Here is a 12,771-nt window from a genome sequence, read left to right as displayed (position 1 = left end):
ATTAAGTGAAGGGCAAGGAAGGCCCCATGCTGAGAGCAGACTGAGCTCCCTGAACGTGGCAGGTGAAGCCCGGCAGATGCTGATGATGCCCGACAGGACACTTGCGTCGGACCCTCTCCGGGGAGGTGTGGAGTGTCCTGAGGCGGAGTTTGACTCACTATTCCAGTATCTCTGATCCCTACATTATTTATGCTTTTGTCTCAGCCATTTATCAGCATTTTTATACCTCCAAGCCTCATTCTACAGTGCACCTCCTGTGATGGAATAGGTTGCAGCAATGATAGCCTCTGAGGGAAGCCAATAACCGAATATAGTAGATCATATTGATATCAGAAAAGTGTGGAATGGACAAGTATGGTGCACAGCAATCTCTGCATGCTGTTGGCTAACATCCATCCACATCAAAACAGTGCAGCGGAAAATAAAATACAAGGAAGGAAACTGCTGCGCTGGCTGTCCTTTTTTTCCCCCCTTTTTTTCTTTTTTAATATTAATTTTTAGGAGATGAAACTGGTTATATGTGAGCTGTAGTACGAGACGTGCAGAGACTGAATCACTGATCAATGACAGCTAATGAACACGGCAGGAGTTCTGCTCTGTTTGCCTCTCGACAGAGAGCTGCCTTCTCCAGAGAGCTCCTTCTCTCCTGTTTTTTTTTTTTGCCAGAAAAAGCACAGGAGCCTTCATTGAAACCAACTGCCTCTGGGCTCAATTAACTACCATAGATTACTCATAATGCAGATGAGAAACCGCATACACGATCGGCTGAGTGTTGATGTTGAACAACATGCGCGCGTAAACAGGATGGCATGCCTGGAGACAGATGGCTGGGCACCATGGCTCTGTGACACTGCATCCAAACACACGAGAGGAAAGCTCCGCACAACAGAAGCAGTGGCAAACAAGTTGAAGTGATTACTCCCATCTTCGCAATCGTCACCAAAGAGTATCTGATTAGACTTTGTGCAACCAAACGTCGATAGTCAGATTGAATAGTGCTAAAAGCAAACTATAGTAGTGGACCAATGAGCTCCCGATAATCAATAATGCTGGTAAACGTAGCAAACCATGTGAACATGAACCAGAGCCAAACCAGCAGAAGTGTCGCGCGTGTCTTGATGTTGTTGATGTTGACAGCTCCATGGTGATGACCTGGTTTTCTTTATGGGGTTGGTCACCTGGCTCTGGCCTTCAACCACTAATGATTAGCATCACTTTGTATTCGTCATTCAAGCAGCTCGATGTCCTTTTGACCTCCATGATGGGGACACTCCAAGCCACGAGCACAATCATCGTCCTCTGCCATCATATTTATGGTTGGTCCATCCCATAGAATTTCCTTAAATCTTACTTTAATTTGAAATGTATTTTCATGTCGTAGTATCTTAAGAAGACCTATTTTGGACAAGGTCGCACACACATCCATGTGTATATAATCACAGAGTTGTAGAATTTCAAAGGGGTCACATTTTCTGGGTTTATGTGACTGCGATGCCTCAAAAACACTTTAAATGAAGATTCAAAGGAGGAATTTATAGATTGCAGTGGACTGAAGTTGTCAATATTGAACATGTTTTAATAGTTCTTGTATGTGTTCTGTAAGTATGATCCAGCTTTTATATCATTTCTTGTCTCAAGATTTACTTTCCTATTCCTGCATGTAACAAAGGCCTATGAAATTAAAATGGAAACTGTCACAATAAACATCAAAATGTTGTCTTAACAACTTACTTTTGAAAAAAAATATATATATATTTCTTGTCCCTTTTTATATCATTGACATGTGCCAGAAGTAAGACTGCATTATGACGTTGAGTCACTTGTACAGTCAGTTTGCCCTTCGGTGTTTTAACCATGTGCATTTCTTAACAAGCTTATGTAACTGTGAAGTTGAATGAAGAAATGGATGTCTGCTCTCTCACATACTCTTATGTGATGATGCAGGGTGTCAAAATCAGAAGTTTAGAGATCAACAGGGTGTGATTTTAACCCTTGAGTGTCGCATCACGCATCTTCTCAGTGAGAACTTCCCTGACATTTCCCGTAAACATCCATGAGATGACTGTCATGACTGCCGTTTGCCTACATATTTCTTTCTCAATGTTCTCAAAACCAATAATGTGCTGGCAGGATGGAGCGGGTGGAGACAAGTGTCGGGGCTTATGTTTGACAGAAGGAGTGAAAGGGAAGGTTTACGAGACGCTACTGCGACCTGTGATAATGTATAGCTAGGAAACAGTGGAAGATGGAGATGCTGAGATTTTCATCGGGATGGACAGGATTAAATAAGGAACGGATCAGAAGGAGAGCTGAGGTTTTAGCAGGTTTCAGCGATAAAGCGAGCGAGGCCAGGTTTAGATGGTTTGGACGTGTGTTGAGAAGAGATAGTGGAAATATTGGATGAAGGATGCTGGAGATGGAGCTGCCGGGAGAAGAAGAGAAGATTCATGGCTGTTGTAAATGAGGACTTGAAGATGGTTGTCGGAGCTGTACAGGAAGCGGCGGACCGGATTAGCTGGAGGAAGAGGATCCACTGTGGTGAGCAGCCGAAAGAAGAGCAAGATTTTTATCTTGGATTGTTCTAAATCTAGAGAGCCATTAATGTCATCTTGACTGGTTGGTGTTTCTTGGTGGAAATCATAGTTTTGCGACATGAAATCTGAAGTTCATTCTGGGATTTTGACATTTGTCATATTTCATCCACAGAAAGGAAGGAGGCGCAGAATCCTATTTGTTTGGGACATTTTTAAAACGATCCCAGCGTATTGTTCATATTGTTTACAGATCTTCTGCTTATCAAAGGGAATTTGTTCAGCTACTGGGAATTTACTCGTGGCAAGAAGCCTTAAACAGCAAACAGCCTCCCACTGTGATGGGAATATGCTAAACATATTGCTTACTGAGCAGCAAGACGATTTACATGCTAAGTTTTCGTGATGAAACACGGGAAGTTGCATATGTTTATTCACAGAAAGATTAAACATGTAACTGCACGCTCATGCGTTTTGCACCCTCCCCCCCACCCCCACACACTGTAGAAGTAGATTAACTTCTGCAAAAGATGAAGAGGAGCATGATCAAACAAGTGATGCTGTGACATGACTAGTGCCACTGCTGCTCGAATGTTTTGAAAATCATCTTCTCCCCTCGAAGTGAAACATTAATTGTTTTAAATCACATGGAGCTCATTAGTGCTTGTGAATATTTAAACTGTCAGTCATTCAGAAGTGGACATTCTCTTCTGTTTTTCCTTAATGGCATGTGTGTTCAGACCACTGGGGCTGTTTTAAAGCAATTACCAGATTGTCTGTGTCACTCCCGTCCTTCCATTTTATAGTCTGTGACATCGGTAACAACACATTGCAGGGACACACTGAGGTGGAAGTAATTGTGCGTCAGGCAGCAACGACTTATTGCTATGAGGAAAAAAAAAAGGAGCAAAACAATGTTTACGCATCAAAAAACAGAGATTCTATATGATTAAAATATAATCACAGGAGTGAAAACCATATGAATAAGAAGCTAAAAATACGCTATGTTAAAGTGTGGAATTGACCTCTGTGCAGAGATTTGATTGGCTAGAATTGCAGTGAAATGAGGCTGAATGTAAACTGGATGTAAACATGCCTCAGCCCTTCATCCAGATCTCGGCTCGGCTCGGCTCAGCCGGCGAGGTGACAGTCACCTTCATGCTGCATCAGGGAACAAATCAATCACAACATAGGTGGGAGACTGTTGGCATGTCATCCTGTGTGATACTAAATACTCATTCGGATTAACATACTGAGAATATAAGTGGTATGGGCGACAAAATGATTGACTTCCTTGTTGAGGTAGATGACATCTCGGTGTGAGTGAGGGGAGAGGGAAACAAATAAATAAATAAAAAGCCCCCTTTGTTTCGCTGCCCTTCTGCCTTTCTCCCAGCATCGAGTCGGCTTGCCTTTGGGGCTTACCACAGGAGTCTCTTCAAATGATCCTTTGGACGGAAGTGAAGCATCAAGATTAATGCGCTTCCACCTCCCACCCAGGCTCTGGGGGGGGGTGCGAAGCATTATAATTAACACCAGGAGGGCTGCAGGCTGCTTCTGAGAAGAGGTCGAGGGTGGGGTTGCCCCAGCCATAGGAAAAAGAGCTGATAAAGGTGTAAAAATTTTACAGGGTGATACATGCTGCTGCTTTCAGAATAACGGCGTGGTAACAGAATGACCTGTCAGACAGCTCACCCGGCTCATCCTTATTGGAATTAAGTGGGGAGGCTGCTGCCTCACTCCATTGTTCGCACTGATTATTGTTGTATGTTGTGACCTACGTGAATCATCACTTCTTCTTCTTCTTCTTCTCTGAATCAGATCTGCTCCCGCAGAGCACAAACATCCTGAATGTTTGTTTTCTTGATGAGACGATTGGCGCCACTCTCAAACCTGCTGAAACGCTGTCGCCACAGTCAGCCGTCAGTCTGCTTCACTCAGGACAAAAGACTGCCAACAGGTGGAAACGGCTCGCCTTTCAGCCCTAAAGGGTCCTGTCAAATCTCTTTTATTTCTTTCATCCTTCCATCTTTAATACCGCGTTTATCCCGCCTTGGGTCACCGGGGATGCTGAAGCTAATTCCAGCTGATCTTGAGGGCGAAAGGCAGTTTCAGCAGCCGACTGCGGGGCTTAGACAGACCCACACAACTGTCCACATCTGGAGCCGGGTTAAAGTTAACATTGAAGCAGACAAAACCTGTATTGAGATTGTGAGTCCAAAACTGCAGGGGTTGATCATGCGAACTCCATACACAAAGGCCCCATCAGTGAAGTGCCAGAAATTGTCTGAAATGTGTGAAAGAATTATGAACTGGACTGAAAACTGAACATCTCATTATGAGGAATTAATCAATCGGTATGTATTCCCATTATACAAAAATGTGAAACTGTCATTTCTCAGGTAAAAACCAGGACATATAAGAGCTACAAATTAACAATGACATGATTTTGAAGAGTGATGGATGGAGAAATGAAGCACTTAGAGATACTGTTTTATTTCTGTTTATTTATGAATATTCAGCTGCTGTTTCCCCAAAGAATTTAATAAATAAATAGCTGGAATTACTTGTATTTTTTTTTATTTATTATGTATGTTAGGCGAATTATAATTGCTCTGACAGAATTAGCCTCCTTCCGCTTGTGTTGTGTTTTTAGTCACAGGGTTTTTCAATGGCGCATGCAGCATTGCTATATAAATATGTATATATTTCTAAACCAGCACTTGTAAACCTCGTTATTAGAGCCATATCAACGTGTTTGAAATATTGTGACACTTTCATTAGCAGCATCCGGTGCCCCATTGTGAGGCTTCAGAACAGCAGGTTTGTTTTTTAATCAGCCTTAATTCACAAAGGTAATGTCAAAACGTTGGTTATATAACTGAGCTGTTCTCAGAAACAGATGGCCACAAAAAAGGAGAGAAAATGCGAGACGTAACTTTTTTTTTGGAGTGTCTTTTGGAGGTTTACAGTTTATTTGAAGGCAGCGGCATTTACTCGCATGGTTAAACCTAATAATAATAGCCTCTTTATATTTCTTCCCACGCTGATGCTACTAACTGCTATTTGAATATATTCCACACCCCGCCATTCGTGTCTCGGGGGAACCTGAGCTCTTGTTTCCATTGCTGAGTTGTAAGGTATCTACACAAATGTAAATGAATCGTAAAAGGCAGCTCGGTAAATCCCCTTTGAGCGCGACATGTTACACTTCATAATTACCCATTGTGGGGCTGAGGAATCGTCATGATGCGTTTGATCATCAGGTAATGATGCTCAAGTATCTGCGAGGTGTAGTCGCTTCCTCGTTATTCCAAAATCTCCTCCAAGGTTATTCCCCATCTTGTCTGCGGTTTGTCTTTGATAGCTTTCTCTGATTGTAGTTGTTTCTTCTGTGGGAGCCAAAGAGCTGCGGTTTTTTTGTTTTTTGTTTTTTTTTTCATGATGCTGCACAAATATAGAAGTTTTAGCTTGTGTGTGTGTGTGTGTTTTTTTTTTTGTAATAAATAATGGAGAAGTTACCAATGGAGAAAATGAAATATGGCACTCACATTTCAATGTAAATGAGGAAAGAAATGGGCGCGCTGTGGATTTACAACGCTTCATTAGATTGAATTCACTGTGCGGCTGTATCTATCACGTGAACAATCTCCTATAGCCTGACTAAACTAGTGTGCAATCTCGTGTACCGGCGGTAAATGAATCTGTCCATCAGCTTGTGTCTTACGTGTCGGGAGTGGAGGGACGGCTCGGCCCCGCCGTGGCTGCTCCGGATTATTTCCGGCGGACAGCAGCTCTTCGTAAAACACTCGAGTTGGATTTGACTTTTCGATTGCCAGCGGCCAGACCTGTAATTTTCTTGGATCCCTAAATGACTGCTGCCATTGCTGTGAAAGGCCGGGTCTTCCATTTCACCTCTGACCTCTGGACTCCACAGCCAGCGCGATTCTACTTCGAAACAGTCGTTGCGGGAGCTCTCTGGGGATCGGGGTTAGATTTGAATGTGATGGGCGGAGGTTGGCGATGCGTGCGTTGAAATGCTGCTGTGTTCATTTGGGTGATGGATAACTTGGCAAGTCAGATTACTATGTGACAGGGAGCAAATGGAAGCAGGGACGCATTTTAAAATGCTTTATAGAAACAGATATTCTGGCGACGAGCTTTGCAATTTGCGAGGATTCCTATCATTCACAATGACAGACCCAGGAACTGTATCACTTCTTTTGCTTTGACATTTTGAGGCTGTCAGCAATGCCCTCAGGGTTTTCATTTTGGATGTTTCCACATCACACCAGCTGTCATGGGTAAAATGTAATAAAGGGATGATAATGAGCGTCAATTACAAGGTAGGAGCAGCTCACTAACAGAAGTATTTTTATGAGCGCTTCAAACGCGGCATTACCGCTGCGCACACATCGTCACAGCTGCTCACGGTACAGTATATCTCAAACAAAAGCAGATCCACAACAGTCTCCTGCTAAAAGTAACATTTCCATTGTCACGAGGCAGAGATGATGAGCACCTCTCAGGATATATACAGCCATGTGAAAACATAATTACACCCCAAGGAAATTGCTGGATGTATTGGATTCATCAAAGATGTGTCTGTTTCAAAGCCTAGTAAGGCGGCACTCTGAAATGGATGAAACATAGAAGTGACTTTTATCAATTTAATAATTATTAAAAGCGAGCAGTCACGTGGAAACGGTAGCTGTGTGACTGTTGCTACAATTAAAAGGAATATCAGGTTTGGTCTCAGTGACAATAATTGACATTTGGGCTCTTTTCTCTCTTGTTCCATCTTCACATTATGGTCTTAAGGTCTCTCTTTGGGCTGCAGAACGACCACTTTGAACCTGCCATTCTACCGCAGGACTAAGTTTAGTTTTAAATCGGTTATTTTGCGGTGGGGACAGTCCTCTGCAAGTAGTGTGTCCTGGACTGATCCCTCTCCTTGATCCCCAAAGTTGTTTTTTTTTTTTTTTGTTGTTGTTGTTGTTTTTTTTAAAGATTTGCCAGCAGCTATTATGACTTTAGGTCAAATTGTGTAATCTGTTTCAGATTTTGAACACATTGCATTTTTCACCAACTCAATGTGTGAAGCTAAATGCCTTTGATGTCCCTTAAAAGGATTCAAACTCATTCGCCAACCATCAAGACCAAGACTTCTGGAAAAATTGTGCCTCATACATGCAAACCTCAGTAACAGCTGATCTGTTTGGTGCACACAGACATGAAACAGGGAAAACGCCTCGTGGATCCTGTTTTGTGATGACTTTCCCTTTTCCAGGTAACCAGAAATCTGCATCAGTGAGAAAATTGAATTGTCATGTTGTCTTGTGGATGAAGGCCAACGAGGTGAAGCACATGAACCCACATAGGAATTGTTCACAGAGAAGCTCTCAGATGACCTAGATCTGAATCCCATTGAAGGTTTGTGGGGCACATTTGAAAAAGGGGAAGAAAAACATGCAGGCGACTTGAAGCTGAAGGAATTTTACATGCAAGAGTGATCAAATCTATCAGAGCTAATGGTAAAGACTGTTAGACAATCATGCATATATTCTACGATAAGCAGCCAGTTCCTTCTGTGAGATGGTTGGGCGTTGATGCAGGCTTTGGGGGACAGGGTGGTGCCTGCTTTTTCCACTGAAGAATATAGAATCTATTAATTTTAATTTTTTTTAATAAATGATTGAAATTGTGTTCAAAGATGTCATTCTCATTAATGTGCTCTTTTTCAGTAAAACAACAAATGTTAAGAGGCTTAAGTATAACAGAAAAAAAACTCCAACCATTTTTTTTCTTCTTCTTTTTAAGAAGTATACGTCTTTAATGCCTAAGAAGGAAAACAAATTAAAAGATCTCTATTAATGGGCGAGTCTTCATTTGGGAGTCCGGTTGCATGCAGTCATAGCTGACTGCTTTGAATAATGTATCTAAAAACTGAAGCTCGCAGCATATAGCCCGCCATATTGCTTTTAGAAGGATATGGCGGGGGAGAAGAGGGGGGAGCGTCATGTGTGACATAATTAAATTCCACCCGACTTAATACAAACTGTTTAATGATGCAGGGAGAACAATTTCTTTCGCTGTGCTAGCAGTGGGGTGGTCCACAGGGGCAAAGAGTGAAGGGAAGTTCAGAAAGACGTGGAGAGAGAGAGAGAGGGAGAGGGAGAGAGAGAGAGAGAGAGAGAGAGAGGGGGGAGAGGGAGAGAGAGAGAGAGAGAGGTGTGTCTCTTAATGGTGTCGCTGTTTTGTTTAATGATGCCAAATCTGTGGGCTTAGTCCTTCTCTCTGCAGTATTTGCTTAAAAATGTACCTCTGGCTGCTTTTTTCTGTTGCTGTAACGACTAATAATGATGAAAATGTCAGAAAATGGTCCAGGTTGTGAGTCACTTGCTTCAGGACGGAGATCCCAGGCCGACAACCAGCTCACGTGCGAAAATTACAAAGGAGCCTTTTTTTTTTTTTTTAGGATTTGTCCATCAGTCTTTCATTCTTTCATTTCCATCGCTTCCTTTTTAATTTTTTTTCTGTTGGAGCATCAAGTCATACACATATCCTGCAGGGGTGTCAAACCAAACCGGGTCCAACAAACAACCAAGAACATTGGAAGAATGACAAATGAAACAATGTTTTTTGTTTTGTAAAGATGTTTCTTGAGATTAGCAGACACGAAACAACAGTTAGACCCGAACTGAGGTATCAGTGAGGAAAGCTAACCCATGAAAACTAATTATCTCATCGAGCGAACTAGTATTGTGTTCCAGGCCACGCAGTCCAGGGGAGTTTGTCAAGAGACGCACAATAGTTACAGGAGAGGTTTTTAATACGTTTCACTGTATTTTGCATTTTTTGAAATTGACTTCATGATTGTAGTAATTTTAGATAGTTATTGTTTGTGAAAATATAAACATTTTCATCTCATATACTCTGCACTACAAAGAAAGCCTTTAAAGTATAAATTCAAAGGTTATTTTGGCACAATTGTACCCAAGATGACATTGTGCTGCATGTGCCTGCTGAACTGAAATGTGTTTGACACCCCTGACATAAAGCATACATACTAAAAGAATCACATATCGATCACATATACTCAAATCAGTCTGTTGAAGTGTAATGCAGATATTAAAAAAACCAACACATTTACAGTAAGTGATGCAGCAGTCAGAGTGACCAAATTCGGATTTGCAAAAATAAAGTCACTTGATTGGCCTTGAGATATTTCAAATAATACTTGAAGTTCCCTCAGAGATATCTCATAATTTTAATATATTCAAAGTCGGCCTCCTTTGAAAATAGTTCTCCACCAAAACGAAACCTTGCGTGAACAAAGGCACAGAATCATAAGTCTTATTCAAAATGGTTTTATTTGTGTCTGAAAACATTCAAATAGCAGCAGTACAGAAATCACCTCAGAATCTCTGGAATAACACAAGGATATAAATAATACCCCTCGTGTATCAAAATACAACGACACAATCTTTTTTTTTTTTTTTTTACTGGGCAAACCAACAAAATAGAGTATTTTTTTTCCAAACGAGCAGTATTGTCTCTAATCCGTCAAACAGTTTGTGAAGAGATCAGAAGCTGTGCTGCTTGAATGTCTGCTCTCCAGAAGTCAAGCTGCCCACAAGCCTCTTGTAACTAAGTACCGTAGTTTTCTGTGCCGGGCAGTTCAAATACATGCCCAATAGCCTCTTGAAATAGGGGATATCAGGTATTTTCTCCTACAGGACGATTGTCTGCTCGTCTTCAGTTAACAACCTTTTTGTCTGTAATGTAAGACTAGCGTCAAAGTTTTAGACCGCAGAAATCACAAATGGTTTAAATTTAAAAATACATGTAAATATTTCTGCTGTAAAGCTACAAAGAAAATATCAAAATTCTCATTATTTCCAGTTTGCACTGCTCTTGGCTCCACAAGTCAAAACTTGTGGAGCCGAACCAAAAGCAGTTTGATGTCTTCGTTTGGGTTTTTGGCTGATTTCTCGGGTATTGTGATCACAGCCCGTGGTTATTCACTCTTTCTCCGAGACAGTCATCAGTGAGGAGGCGAAACGGCATTGATTTATATGATTGTGTGTTTTCACAGGAGTCGGGGCCAGATGAGGGAGGTGGTGGTGGCGGCGGGGCGGAGGAGAGGACTGTGGCGGGTAATCCCCCTCCACCTATCCATCAACGTGGAGACTATTTCCAGCGTCCCCTACAGAATGTCAAAGCCTCGCTGAGCAGAAGATGAGTCCATCATCCTCTTTCTAAGACTTTCCCTCGAGTTTCCATCAAAACACATAAACACATCATGTGCCATTATTTCTTTTTTTTTCTTTTTCTTTTTTTAATGCCCGGGCCTTTTGCTTCTATTTTTTTTTTTTCTTCTGTCAACTGCGGGACGCAGAGAAGCCGTGGCGACCGAGCGCGGGTTGCGTCGTGCGCAGTTATGTAGAGCAGACGCCGTGTTCGGGAAAAAGCGACAGGATGCGACAAGGTCTCGTCTCGCCGTCGCCGACGTCTCCCCCGCGCGGGCCGTGACGGGGCGCGTGCCAGAGATCTGTCTAAATAGGAAGCGAGACACTTAAAGAGATGACCCCCGCCTCGGTTCCCATCACCGTCTCTCCCTGCCAGAGAGCGAGCTCGGCTCTTCCCATTACTCCTGCGCTTTGCTAATTAGCGTCTGTCGCCAGAGTGACTTGTACCTGTCAGTGTGTGTCGCTCGCCTATATTCAGTAAGTTGAGGGAATTGAAATTGAATGCCAGCTAAGCTCCAGCAAACTGCAAATGGTGCATGGGATACACCCTGATTCCTTCACTGACCCCACAGCCTTATAAGTACCAAACTGTTTTTAATGAACGCAGACGATCTCGGCTCGTTTTCTACGGCTGGTGTGGAATGTTTTATCTCTTCCAGGAGAGGGGACGGGGGGGGGTGGGTGTTCAGCTGGTTTTATTGCCTCCGCCCCCATTTTTTTTTTTTTTTTTTTTTACATACTTATGCAACTACAGTACCTGTGTCATATGTCTATGTATGATTGCCAAAGACAAATTTGTGAAACCACCCTATGCCTATTTACATTAAAGAGACATGGTGAAACTGTCTGGTCACTGGTAATTATTGGTCCTTTTCCCGGGGCCACTTTGTGTTCGCCCAGGCAGAACAAGGTCGAGTTTATTACCCACATTTCTTCTCTTCACACACGGGATTAGCCATGCTGCTTGAATTCCTCCCTCCACTTTTCCATTAGTTGATTTATTTCCCGACGAGGCCGTCCTACATAATGAGTGAAACATGAATTATGGTCAAAGTAATACAAATATTTCATTTCCATGCAGATCAACAGTGACGGGTTGAATTGTTCCCAGTTAGACGTGGTCCTACTTTAGGGCTTAATCCCTCTCTGTTTGCAGAAGCTCACTCATCCCAAACATTTGACTTGTTGTGAATAATGGATTTCCTCTCTGATTGTTTGGTGTTGTCACATGTGAAATGCCTACCTTGCGTCAAGTCTGACATATGTTAGTATTGCAGAAACATCTCACACACACACACACACACACACCGTGTCTTCTGAATAGGCCGGCTGAGACTGTTGATCAAACCTCAGGTTGTGCCCAGATGCACAGATCTCTCTGTACAGTAGCCCTTGACCTTGCTGTGTGTCCTCCTCGCCCAGAAACCCGCCTGAAATTAAATTACAGATTAGTGGCTCCCGGCCCAAAGAAGGGGTTTATTTGGTTGGCCCGCCCCTCTCTGAGCAGCGCTCATTTTCTCATCCTGGAACTGGGGGAAAAAATGTTGTGGGATTTAAGGAAGAAAATGGCAGCCTTGGAGATATTTCTCTTTCTTGTGGCGCTGAGTGTTGGAACCAGTGGTCCCCTATAACTGCAAAGACTTTCTAAATTTCACATTGTCGGAGGAGGAGGGGACCGAGGCCCAGAGGAAATAGGTTTGTGAGAAGTGAAAAATTGGTGCTTGGAAGCAAAGAAAATGATGCAGCGGCTCACGGTTTCTCCCCCCCCCCCCCTTTGACTGTAAACTCTGGAAATTAAAAAAGTCACTCTTGTGCGACACAATGAGCAAATGCCAAGCCCTCATTAATTTGGAAGTCTGTCAAGCCTTTCACAATCCTTAATTCTAAATTGCATTCACTTCGAACTGCGTTCAAACACAAGTGACCATCAGCCATCCGTTGGTGTTCCTGCAGCCACTTCAGTGACGATTTGCGTTGTGCAGACGTAT

The 12,771-nt window shown here is 42.7% G+C and overlaps 1 protein-coding gene across 2 annotated transcripts in view; it reads left to right on the top strand.

The window, feature by feature from the left end:
- Positions 1 to 11,626, top strand: part of cd276 (CD276 molecule) — an 82,688-nt gene extending 71,062 nt beyond the window's left edge. For both annotated transcript variants that reach the window (XR_013936674.1, XM_080498950.1), the window contains one exon: positions 10,630 to 11,626. The gene's annotated coding sequence lies outside the window, so the exon portion shown is untranslated. The remainder of the gene's footprint in view (positions 1 to 10,629) is intronic.
- The last annotated feature ends 1,145 nt before the right edge of the window (positions 11,627 to 12,771 follow it).

Source organism: Blennius ocellaris (genome assembly GCF_963422515.1).
Source record: "Blennius ocellaris genome assembly, chromosome: 1".
NCBI classification, from domain to species: Eukaryota; Metazoa; Chordata; class Actinopteri; order Blenniiformes; family Blenniidae; genus Blennius; species Blennius ocellaris.
This window is presented reverse-complemented; position numbering and strand designations above follow the sequence as displayed.